The sequence below is a fragment of the Ixodes scapularis genome, unplaced genomic scaffold (assembly GCF_016920785.2).
Source record: "Ixodes scapularis isolate PalLabHiFi unplaced genomic scaffold, ASM1692078v2 PGA_scaffold8__174_contigs__length_109621045, whole genome shotgun sequence".
Taxonomy (NCBI): Eukaryota; Metazoa; Arthropoda; class Arachnida; order Ixodida; family Ixodidae; genus Ixodes; species Ixodes scapularis.
The window spans coordinates 12,085,677-12,096,550 of NW_024609883.1; the positions used below are offsets into that span (position 1 = coordinate 12,085,677).

The following is a 10,874-nucleotide window of genomic DNA, read 5'->3' on the forward strand; positions in this document are numbered from 1 at the left end:
TTATGGGCGACGGCCAGCTTCTTGCCCACACCCCATCGCGCATGCGCGGCGCCGGTGGCATCCACTAGGGGCACTCCGGTTTGTTTGTAAACATGAGTTGGTGTATACTATAAATTAGGAAATGACATATAAAATATCAAGCAAATAAAAAATGTCAACCATTTACCCACTATTCAGTTTCATGTGAAATAACCCAATACCATGGTGTTAAACGAGTTCAGCCTTCAGTTGTGTGGTGTAAACATCAGCCAGTGTGCGGTGGCATTACAAATACCAGTCACCACTTGTGCGAAGGCATGATGCTGCTCCAATGACACTGCCTAGCTTTCTGCTTCTTCGTCCCTTTATCGCTTTCTTTTTAGACACAGCCTGCTATTGTATCGCCCTCGCCATGAACGCCATCAATTGGGGCATAAAATTCATAACGTTTCCTGTTCATATGTTTGTTATACCTTACAATACAACACAGACGACGCTACGGACTGCACAAGTCAACTCCACGTCGGGACCTCGGAGAGGGGCCGCTGTGATGCGTTGTCACTTGATGCGCTAAGTTGCCTGAGACAGCTTGCAACGGCCGCTACAATCCATTGCACTTACAAACGGAGTATAGTGACATCTAGATAAATTAATTGAATCATTTTGTCAACACGCTACACACACTAAAATACTACTTCGAGAAATTAGCACAGTTGAGAGCAATCAACCAAGCACAGCACCCGGAGGACTGATGCACCACAAAGTTCAGTTTTCATAGGCACTACCAGGCACATCACAAATAAAAAAAACAAAAACAAAAAAAAAACAGATTTTTTTGTACAATGCTTTGTGGTGCCTGGGAGATAATGCGACCAACTATGGCCACTGTGGATACGGTGCTCGAGTAACCACTAGTTGTTGAGACACAGTGCCTCCAACAGAAATTGACTGCAACAGACCTGGCAAAACCGTTATTTCTGTATTTTAAAACAATAGAATACAACAGGTCTTGGTGGTGGATTCTGAATTACATATTTCTAAGTGTTCATTAACAAAAATTAAAAAAAAAAAATGAGGACGACAATTTCTTTTAATTGTCACAAAAAATTGTTTGACTTTTTCTATATTTAAAAAACTTCTGAGCATGCATAAAAATATTTATGTTTCGGGAAGCTTTATTACCCTGTGGAGCTCAAAGATATGTCTATGAGCAATTGGGAAAATCATAATTCCACCTCCTCAGATGCAACTTATTTTACCAGAAACATGGAAGGTCTTTTTGTAAAAGTAGGTCCATTCCATTGCAAGGACATATTTTGCTACCTCCTATAAAATCTTAATTGAAAACAAAAATAGGCACGACATTATTGTCCTATCTTAAAATGTTGCTCCCATTTGTTTTTATCGCTTTCCTTGTTCCTGTTAGACTACACATTGGACGGTACCCCAATTCCCCATTCTTGGGTCAGGCTCTGTTGATGCACTGTTTAGTTAAATTAAACTATTATTGCTACATGAAAGTTTTATGAGTCTGTGCTTTGTCGGACACATGTCTATATTTCCTGTTTACAGTGTAACAGTTACATTTGCGGCTCACCCGCACCATGTCGCTTGCTCCGGTGCCGCTATAAGCCATGACTTCATAGTGCCTTGCTCGGAAGACTTCAATGTCATGGGTGCCTTGCGACCGCGGCTTCCAGAAAAAAACGAACAAACACACAATTAATTGCCTGCACGCAGAACACCAAAGAAAAAAATCAAACCTCTGGGTATCTAAAGCCTGTCAAGAATATCAATGTAACTGTGCTTTACTGCACATTCTATATACTCTGTGCATTAGTTGTAACATGGGGAAGAGAGCAGATGCTGTACACAGATGTTGTCCACCTAAAGTAGGTTTAAAGTATGTCCCTTACACCTATCACTTGCTTCATGCACTTAAGCATGTCAAGTACGAACCAAGATTGAATATGATATTCAGTCAATTTCCGTGCAAACGACATAATCAAACAATCACGTGCCTCTGTCAAGTGGCGAATTTCAATGCAAGCTCTGCTAGGTACATATATACGTCTTGTCTGGTTGAAATTAATCACAGGAGCTCACTCTTAAGAGACATTGCACAATTTCAGGTTGTCCGAGCCATGCAGCTTGCTCCACCTTACGTATCATTGTGCAGCATGTTAGTAACATGACAGCCTCCTTGTCAACGCTAAAGTCATTTTCCTCTTTCGAGATTTTTTGGCAATGCTTATTCCACAGCCTAGAGCCCTAAAACTTGAATCTCCATCATATTGAGGGCTATATCACTCAGCTTGCATCGACCCCACCCTACAGGCTGCAACCACAGAGGCATAACATAAACAGATCCAGTACCTATAAGACCAAAAAATATTGAATGGTTCCAATTGCATTGCTGCATCAATAGACCCATTTTCTGGAAGTTTACACAAGGCACACTATATTTTGTAAAGAGGTACACAAGCACAGCCAAAAATAATTTACGTCCCCACTCACCCCTCCCAATAATAATTAGCATACTACGCTGTGTAATAATAACGCTACTTTCCACTTACAGTATGGGTGCATGTTCTGGTGTAAGTCATCGCACCAGTAATAGGCAAAATAAAATTGCCCATAAAACTGCATATCGAGTAGAACCTTGATTAAGCATTTCCAGTTTAGGCAACGTCCTGCATTTTACTATAAATTAGCGCAGGTTCGTCAAAGTGCTGTAATTATCGCCTTTTTGGGTAATACGACCCCGGGTTCATTATTTGACACTTTCGCGCGCTCTCATAAACGTTGTATAATGAATGTTCCACTGCATACGGTCTAAACTTCCAAGGGGGAGGGGGGGGGGGGTACTGAAGTTTCATGAGTAAAGCACTGCGGATTCGCCAAATGCCCAAGAACTACCCACGGTCATGTCCAGTGAACTGGCAGGTGCGGATAAAAATGAATAAGACTTGGCGGATTGTGAATTGGATGCAGATGTCATGGGCTACAGGCGCGGATATCCGTGGGTCCGGATCCATATTTTTGTCGAGCCGGCCCTCAAGCGTGTGTTATCGCAGAGCGAAGGGAATAAGTGAGTGATTCTACAAAGTGCATTATGGAATGTTTGGCAGGAAAAAAAATTACTCTCTCAGAACAGGAGTGCCAATTTGGGAGAAAATATTTCTTTACACTAAAACCTGAGTCTTATCAGAGATCGGGTTAGAGTGATCTGCGTCACCAAACCTGCTGTCCCTACAAAAAATAAAGAATGTAGGGGCATGAATTGCCTTGGGAAAGTGTGTTCTTGTCTGGCACGAAAAGAGTGGAAAACATACTTCGGGCAAAGGAAACTCAAAACGTACAAGACACAAAAAAGTAGAAGCCCCCGGTCGTGTAATCGCGTCTTACCACGCATACACCAGTGCTTCTCTGCAAAGAGTGACCGCCTTTCCTCGCACATTTTTATTTTTTAACTTAAAAAAAAAAACCTCAAAAAAGAAAATGTAGGAGGGACAACACGCAGGTAAAAAAAAATTTAACATGAACAAAAATTTTTTTTTTAGAGGCTGGTACACATGTACAGCACAGAGCTGATGAACTTAATTTAGCACTAATTCACCACTGTATCACTGGTGTAGGACACAAAGCACAATGTCAGCACTGCATAAACAAGATCAGCATTATTACCAGCTCTTGACTAATAGCCCTGATGTAGAGCTGTGGTTGTATGTGTAAACAGGCCTTACATAACATCTTTTTTCACTATTACCTTGAAGGTTTCACAACTGCGGTGATGTGATTGGCCTAACCCGTTCTGGAGCAACTTTCGGGAGCAGCCAAAACAGTGTTTTGGAGCAGCAAAAGTGGCCTTTGCAGCAGCCAAGATAGTGTTTTGGAGCAGCAAACGTGGCTTTTGGAGCAGCCAAAACAGTGTTTTGGAGCAGCAGAAGTGACTTTTGGAGCAGGTATTCTTAGAAAAATAAAAATATTTGTTTTAAGTGCTGGACAAACGAAGGGCACTTTGCTCGCCGCAATAAGCAAACTATGGTCAAGCTGGACCACCTGGGAGTCTTTCAACGTGTAACTGAAATGCCAATGACATCACACATTTTGCAGTGCTTCAGGTAAATTATACAGATATATGTAACCGCTGGAGATAAATAAGAACCAAACTGCACATAATAAAATTTATTTGAAAATGATCAGCTTAGTAGTAAATATCACAGCAGTAGGTTAACTAGTTATATAATATAACGAATAAAAGCAGTCTCCAACTGATTTAACTACTGCAGAGCAATGCGAAATTGTACACAAGACAAAGGTTCATTACGAGTCTTAGCACATGATTTTCTTTTCGCTTTTCGAAACTTTCTGAAAGGCTGCTCCAAGCCTCGCTTTGCCTTCGGCTAGAAATGAATGTCAACTTTCAATGTCTCCAAAGAGACATTGAGACATCCCATAAGTGTACAATGCTGTAGGCGTTGCCGAGCGATTTCGAAAAACCGCTTGCCGCAGTTTCACTGGTTCCCGACGTGCCCGATTTTCGTCAAAAGTAAGCAAACGTAAAACAATGGATTGCAAGCGTCCCAGCAGGTGCCTCTGTCGTGCAATCATATTCGCATGCACCTGAGGGCAACTTCGGCAGGCTTGCAGTTGCACGTGCTTCGTCGCGTGAGTGGAGATAGCTATTCGACCGAAACCATGCTACTCCGCTTCAGTGCCAACTGGTTCCCAAAACTGTATGCAAAATGTAACTGTCCAGGATACAACAAAAACGTCCAGCGGCACGTGCTTGATAGGCAGGCAAACAAGGTACATTCTAAACACACACAAAAAAAGAGAACCTGAGCGCATCGATGCAAGACATCGCAAGTAAAGGGCTGTTTATACTCCAACGTAACGTCGACGGGCGGGCGCGCCCAACCGCGTTGCCTGGCGTTGCTACGAAAGGACAGTTTATACTCTGACGGCAGGTGGAACGCCTCGCAACGTAACGCGCCCCGGCGCGCGCCAGCGAAGCTAACGTCGAGGCGGGCTCTTTATACTCCAACGTAACGTCGACGGGCGCGCGCTCCCGAGCGCGTTGCGTGACGTAGCTGCGAAAGGAGAGTTTATACTCCGAACACAAGTGGACCGCCTCGCAACGTAACGCGCCTCGGCGCGCGCCGGCGAAGCTCACGTCGAGGTAGGCGCTGCTCGAATCTCGGCGTCGGCGGACGACGGTCGTCACCCAGAATTCCTCGCGCGAGCGTCAGTTGGAAAGAAAAAAGGCGAACGGAGGTGCCGCGGAGTGCGAACCGAGCGATCTGACGACGGACGAGGTTGAGCGGCTCATTGAAGCGGTGAGAGAGCGCGAGTGTCTTTATGACATCGGTTCTCTAGAGTACAGGGATTCCAAGCGAAAAAAGAATGCCTGGGAGGCCGTGCGCATTGCCTGCGGCATGAAGTCCGGTAAGTTGACTAGGGTGATTTCATGTGCGCTTTGCTTGGGGTGACGACATCTGGCCATTTTGTTTCGAACGCTTTTTTTTTTTTGTGTCTGTGTGTGTGTGTTGAAGCGCGTGAAAGAGCGTGTCCCTGCACACGCGCGTGGCGCTGACTGTGCTACGGCCACGGTGTAGCTACGGCGACATTTTGCTTCCTGCAATTTCTTTGTATTTTCCCTGTGGGCGCGTGCTGTCGCCATCGGGTACTACAAACGATGGCATCATCCAAACAGAAAGACATTGAGGCGCTCTAGTTATTTAGGACTTCAAACAGAAAAGCAGTGCAAGCAGTAGCTTAACTGACATGGAAACTTGTTCAGCATTTTATTTTGTATCACGTCTGCATTTGGGAGAACTGAATTCGACATATTTTTTTCAGGTGAGGACGCACAAAAAGAGTGGAAGCGTGTACGCGACAGGTATGTTCGGGAGGTCCGCGCCATCGAAGCTGCCACAAGGAGTGGCAGTGGCTTCGTCCGGAAAAAACAATGGGCCTTCCTGGAAATGATGTCGTTTTACGAGAAACATATCCGACCCAGGAAGTATGTAAACAAAATATGAGTCCTCATTTGCTGTCTAACTAAATTTCTCTCCCATATGTTAATCCCACTTGCAGGGCAACCACCAACGTAAAGGCACCACCTGTGGGCGACACAGCACAGTGTCTATTAATGGAAATGGTGGAATCTTCTCCTGACGACTCGACCATTCCCACTGACTTCGAGCCTGCCCAAGAAGAGCTGCAGTGCAGCACCGAGGCTCCTGTCCCAGCCACGCCGTCCACCTCGGGTGAATCAACATCAAGCACCTCGAGGAGGTCATCGGGCCAGTCACAAAGGTGCCCAGGACCCCCCCATTCTGCACGCAGAAGGGAGGCTGACACAATGGAGAGAGAACGTTTGATCATTTAAGGACTAAAATGACACAGAACGAGGCGTTTGCCTACTCTTTTTAGCACAATCTCTAGATCGCTGGGACGAGGTCACCAGTGCCCAATTCAGGGCTTGTGTAATGCAGATTGTGTGTGAGTATGAATGTAAATTTCAGCAGAAATAAAACGCCCCCGACCTTTGTGCATCTGAAGGCACACGTGTCCACTCACGTTTTGATAATATACACATTCTGTTAATATGAACTACATTTTCGAAGAGCAATCTCTGTTTATGCAATTCTACTACATTGTTAGAAAAAAAAAAAAAAAACATAATCTGTGAAGCAGTCTATGTTAATCTGAATATTATTAACTCTGTAGTTCAATACTTCAGAATTAGTTCTTGGAGGCAAGCTGCAGGGATTCCTATCACATAAAATAGCTTGAAAGAACACCTACAGACATTTTTCAAATTTACCCCAAGCGTCAAGGAAGTGGCTTGGAATGTAGGCACACACGAATGTGGACGATAGCTTGCGCAGCGAGTGTACCTGCAAACCCGGCATGATCTTTGGTGCTTGTGTAAATTAGCAAAATGTCTAGTGCGCATAATAGCACCATCTGCTACTCAGACACACAGCCTGCGCTAATACCGTTAATCAAACATTCTTTCTACCCATTACATTCGCTTCGTGGGTGGAACGCATTGCTCGAAACCTGTTTATATTTCCGAGAGAAATGCAAGTAGAAAAGCAGGCTTATCGAAAGTACATCTGGAATGTTAATTTACTCCTTTGTGGTGTAAATGAAAAGATTAAACCCGACTTTTGTAATTAATACGCAAGCTGTCCTATTTTCCAAGTGAGCCACTACTACATTCCTGCGGGTTCACTTAATAAGCAGCCAATCATTTGGTATGCGTGCTTGTATCTCAGTGGCAAGCGAAAAACATGGATGGCCAATATTCCTCGCTTGTGCCAATTACCTCGCTCTCCCCTGTACAACAAAATTCACCAAGGTAGGCAGGTAAGCTCTTTGAAGGTGAAAACAACGAGGGATTGCGAAATATATTTTGCCGGTCAACCCTGTTAAGCAAGCAGAGCAGAGAATATATATACAATTTATTTGCAAGGAAAGAAAAAAATTGAACAGCATTGATAACAACCTTGTGTCGTCGTCTACTCCCTCGTCACTATGTCGTGTTGCCACGGGATGGCTCCCCTAGGGGAGATGAAGTGGTCTGCCAGCTGGTCCCTGATGCTGATTGCTGCTGGGTTGCTGTTGCCACCTGGGCTCCTGTTGACACCAACATTCAAAATGTCAGCTCGCCACTGACCATCCACACGGGCACCCCTCCTTTCACTGTCAGCATATCCAGGAGGGCAGTAGGCTTCATCCCGTGTCAGGAAGTTGTGGAGGCAGACTCCCGCTTCATCATGTTTTCACAGTGCTCAACAGTGCCATGCATGGGAGCCAGAAACGCCCGCCAGCGAGACACAAGTATTCCGAAGGCGTTTTCTACTGTACTCCTGCCCCGGGAGAGCCTGTAGTTGAAGACCTTTTTTCGGTAGTCCAAGCCTCTTCCGGGGAAAGGGCGCATGAGGTACGTTTTCAACGGGAAGGCTTCATCCCCCAGGAGGCACAGAGGTGGTGCAGGCTGTGCGATTACAGGGATCTGGAGGGTGTTGGCAGCTAACGCCTTTCTGAGGTTAGACTCTCTTAACACACCGCCATCGGACTGGTGTCCGGCAGCCCCAATGTCCACCAGTCGAAACCTGTAGTGGGCGTCAACAACAGCCAGCAGCACCATCGACTAGAATTTCTTGTAGTTGTGAAATATTGAGCCAGAGTTTGATGGGCACCTGATCGCAAAGTGCTTGCCATCTATTGATCCAATGGCGTTAGGAAAGTTCCACTTGACACAGAACTCCCTCCGGATCTCTTCCCACTGTTGTGATGTGGGGTGGCTGCAGCACTAACGGGGAGAGGCAGTCCCCGATGGCTGGCAGCGTTTCCTGGAGGATCCCCGATAATGTTGCTTTATGCATCAGGTTACTTATGGCCACATGGCCCAGAGATCCTCGTGAAGCAAGGAACCTAGAAATGTGAAAAACAAAATTGTGAGACTTAGTACCTAACTCAGAGCAACTGTCTAGTCAGTCATTTCCACTGTTTGTGACTAAGAACGACCTACGAGAGTGCTCCGTCAGACTTATATTGCTATACACGCAATATGTAAATATGTACTAAATGTGTTTGACTGACGCTCTACGGTGTTTTAAAATAGTTTCTACTCTAAAACCGCCCGCAAAAATCAAGGGATTGGCGCATGAAGTGGAAATTCATCTCGAATATGAGTTTTACTGTGCTGATTTACTCATTGAAAATTTCAGTCTCAATTTAAAGAGCAAAAAATAGAAAAAAAGAATGACAATGTTGTCAAATGGGTCAGCCTTTCTATTTAGTAAAATATGTGTTTGATATAGTAAGTGTTACAATGATACGTTGATCCGCTTATTTATGAGTGTCTCAAAATAAAGTTACAAGGTAGTACTAATTGCCCGTCAAACATCAGCAACTGAACCTATCAAGTTGAAACTTACCTCGAATAGTCCCCTTTACATATTACAAATTCAAGTCTCTATTTAAAGTACGAAAAAATTAAAAAGAAAACTTTCCCATTTTAGGCTTTTTTTTCGTTCTAGGAGTTCAGACTTAAAATTTGAATGCGTGCGGTACATCCAACCAGTAAAGGAAGCATTTGAGGTAAGTTTCTACTTGAAACGTCGCGTCCCTGATTTTTGCTGGCGATTTAAGAGCCCAAACTTTATTTTGAAACGCACTGTCGAGATTGGGCCTCTCAATTAAAATATCGGAGTAGATGAGAGCGCATAAGTTCCCGGTTTGAGGTATTTTAATACGAGTTGGGCCTGTGTACGGCGGTAGTACACCGCGTAGAAGCATAACCTAATCAGTCAAGCATCCGCGAAAATGAAGTGTATATCAAATATGTAGTACATAGAGTGCCTCAATGTACTTCTGTTTTGGGGGATGCCACCGTTTGTAGTGCCCGATGCCGACAGCACGCGCTCACAGGGAAAATACAAAGAAATCGCAAGAAACAAAATGTTGCCTTAGCATAGTCACGCCAGGAGCGCGTGCAGGGACACGCTCTTTCACGCTTTCAGAACAAAAAATAAAAAATAAGCGTTCGAAACAAAATGGTAAAATGTCATCACCCCAAGCAAAGTGCACATGAAGGCACTCTAGTTGTACATACCTCAGTGTGATGGCCAGCCGCTCAGCGGGCAAGATGGGAGAGCGATGTGTGGGCGAGTGTACAAGACGGTCGTGGACGAGTCCGAGCAGCTCGTCGAATGAAGCCTTCGTCATCCTGCAGAAAAGGAAACGACAGAATTGATTCACTATGATAAGCGACATGACTATCGACCGTCGCCTTACCTGAAATATTGGAAGTGGTATTCTGGGTCGGACTCGCGCAGCTCCTGCACTAGATGGTAAAATTTTCCAAACACTGTGCGCTTATCAAATATGTCTCGCACGTACATCGTGCGTGTTCTCTGGCGCCGTATTCGGCGCCATAAAAGCACCGCTGCAATTTTTTTCTTTTTTTTGTTGATCTAGATACATCGCGAATCGGCTCTCCATGGTTCCTCCCGTCTGAACAAGTCAGGACAGAATGCAAACGGAAACGGAAATAAACCATCAGCTTATGTCGCGGTTGTCATGGCGACATGCAGGCGCAACGCGAAGTGCGCGTCGGAGCGCGCTGGACCGCGATGGAGTATAAATGCCGTTGACCGCAACCTTTTCAGCGCAGCGCGTCGTGTCGTTGTTGACGACGAACGCCGGCGCACGTCACGTTCGTCGACGTCGGAGTATAAACAGCCCTTAAGGGTCAAAAAGCTCTTGGAGCGCTTTGTGCAACGACTGAACTCGAGACAAACAGTCACGCTCTGCGAGTTCAGCGTGCATACATTGCCTTCTTTGCTTTAGATCACTTCTCTCCACCCACCTTCTTCCGTGGGAGAGTTTTTACGTATCGGGGTCCCTCTCGAAAAAAAAACCCACCAAGAGAAACCTAGGTAATTAATACTTCGACAGAGCAAACTGAGTTAAAAAGGGATTTTTGTAGTAGCGTACGATTTAAAAATGCACAAGAATTTCGATGAACGTGCACGAACATGCGGCAGTCCTTAAATTTCAGTTTAGAAAGCGCCACATCTGCAGCGACGTGGGGATGGCAACACCCTACGTTGCGCCACTACGGTGACTGGCAGGCAGACACAAAATAGGTTTCCAACGGCCGTTGTTTTGAGGAGCGGGTGCTTCAGCTCACAAAGTAACTCCCACCGCGCAAAAACGTGGTTTCGTTTCACAGTATGACGGCATGGCTGGCCTGGTACCCGGTACGCTACTGTCGCAGCATCCACACATGCCCGCGTCTATCTTTGAAAAAAAAATTTAAAAAGACGCGAGACGAGATTTACGAGCGCGACAAACGAGAGACGGCCGGA

General features: G+C 45.2%; 1 pseudogene; it reads right to left on the reverse strand.

Moving 5' to 3' along the window:
• Positions 1-7,514: 7,514 nt before the first annotated feature.
• LOC120837852 lies at positions 7,515-9,905 on the reverse strand (annotated as a pseudogene).
• Between the last annotated feature and the right edge of the window lie 969 nt (positions 9,906-10,874).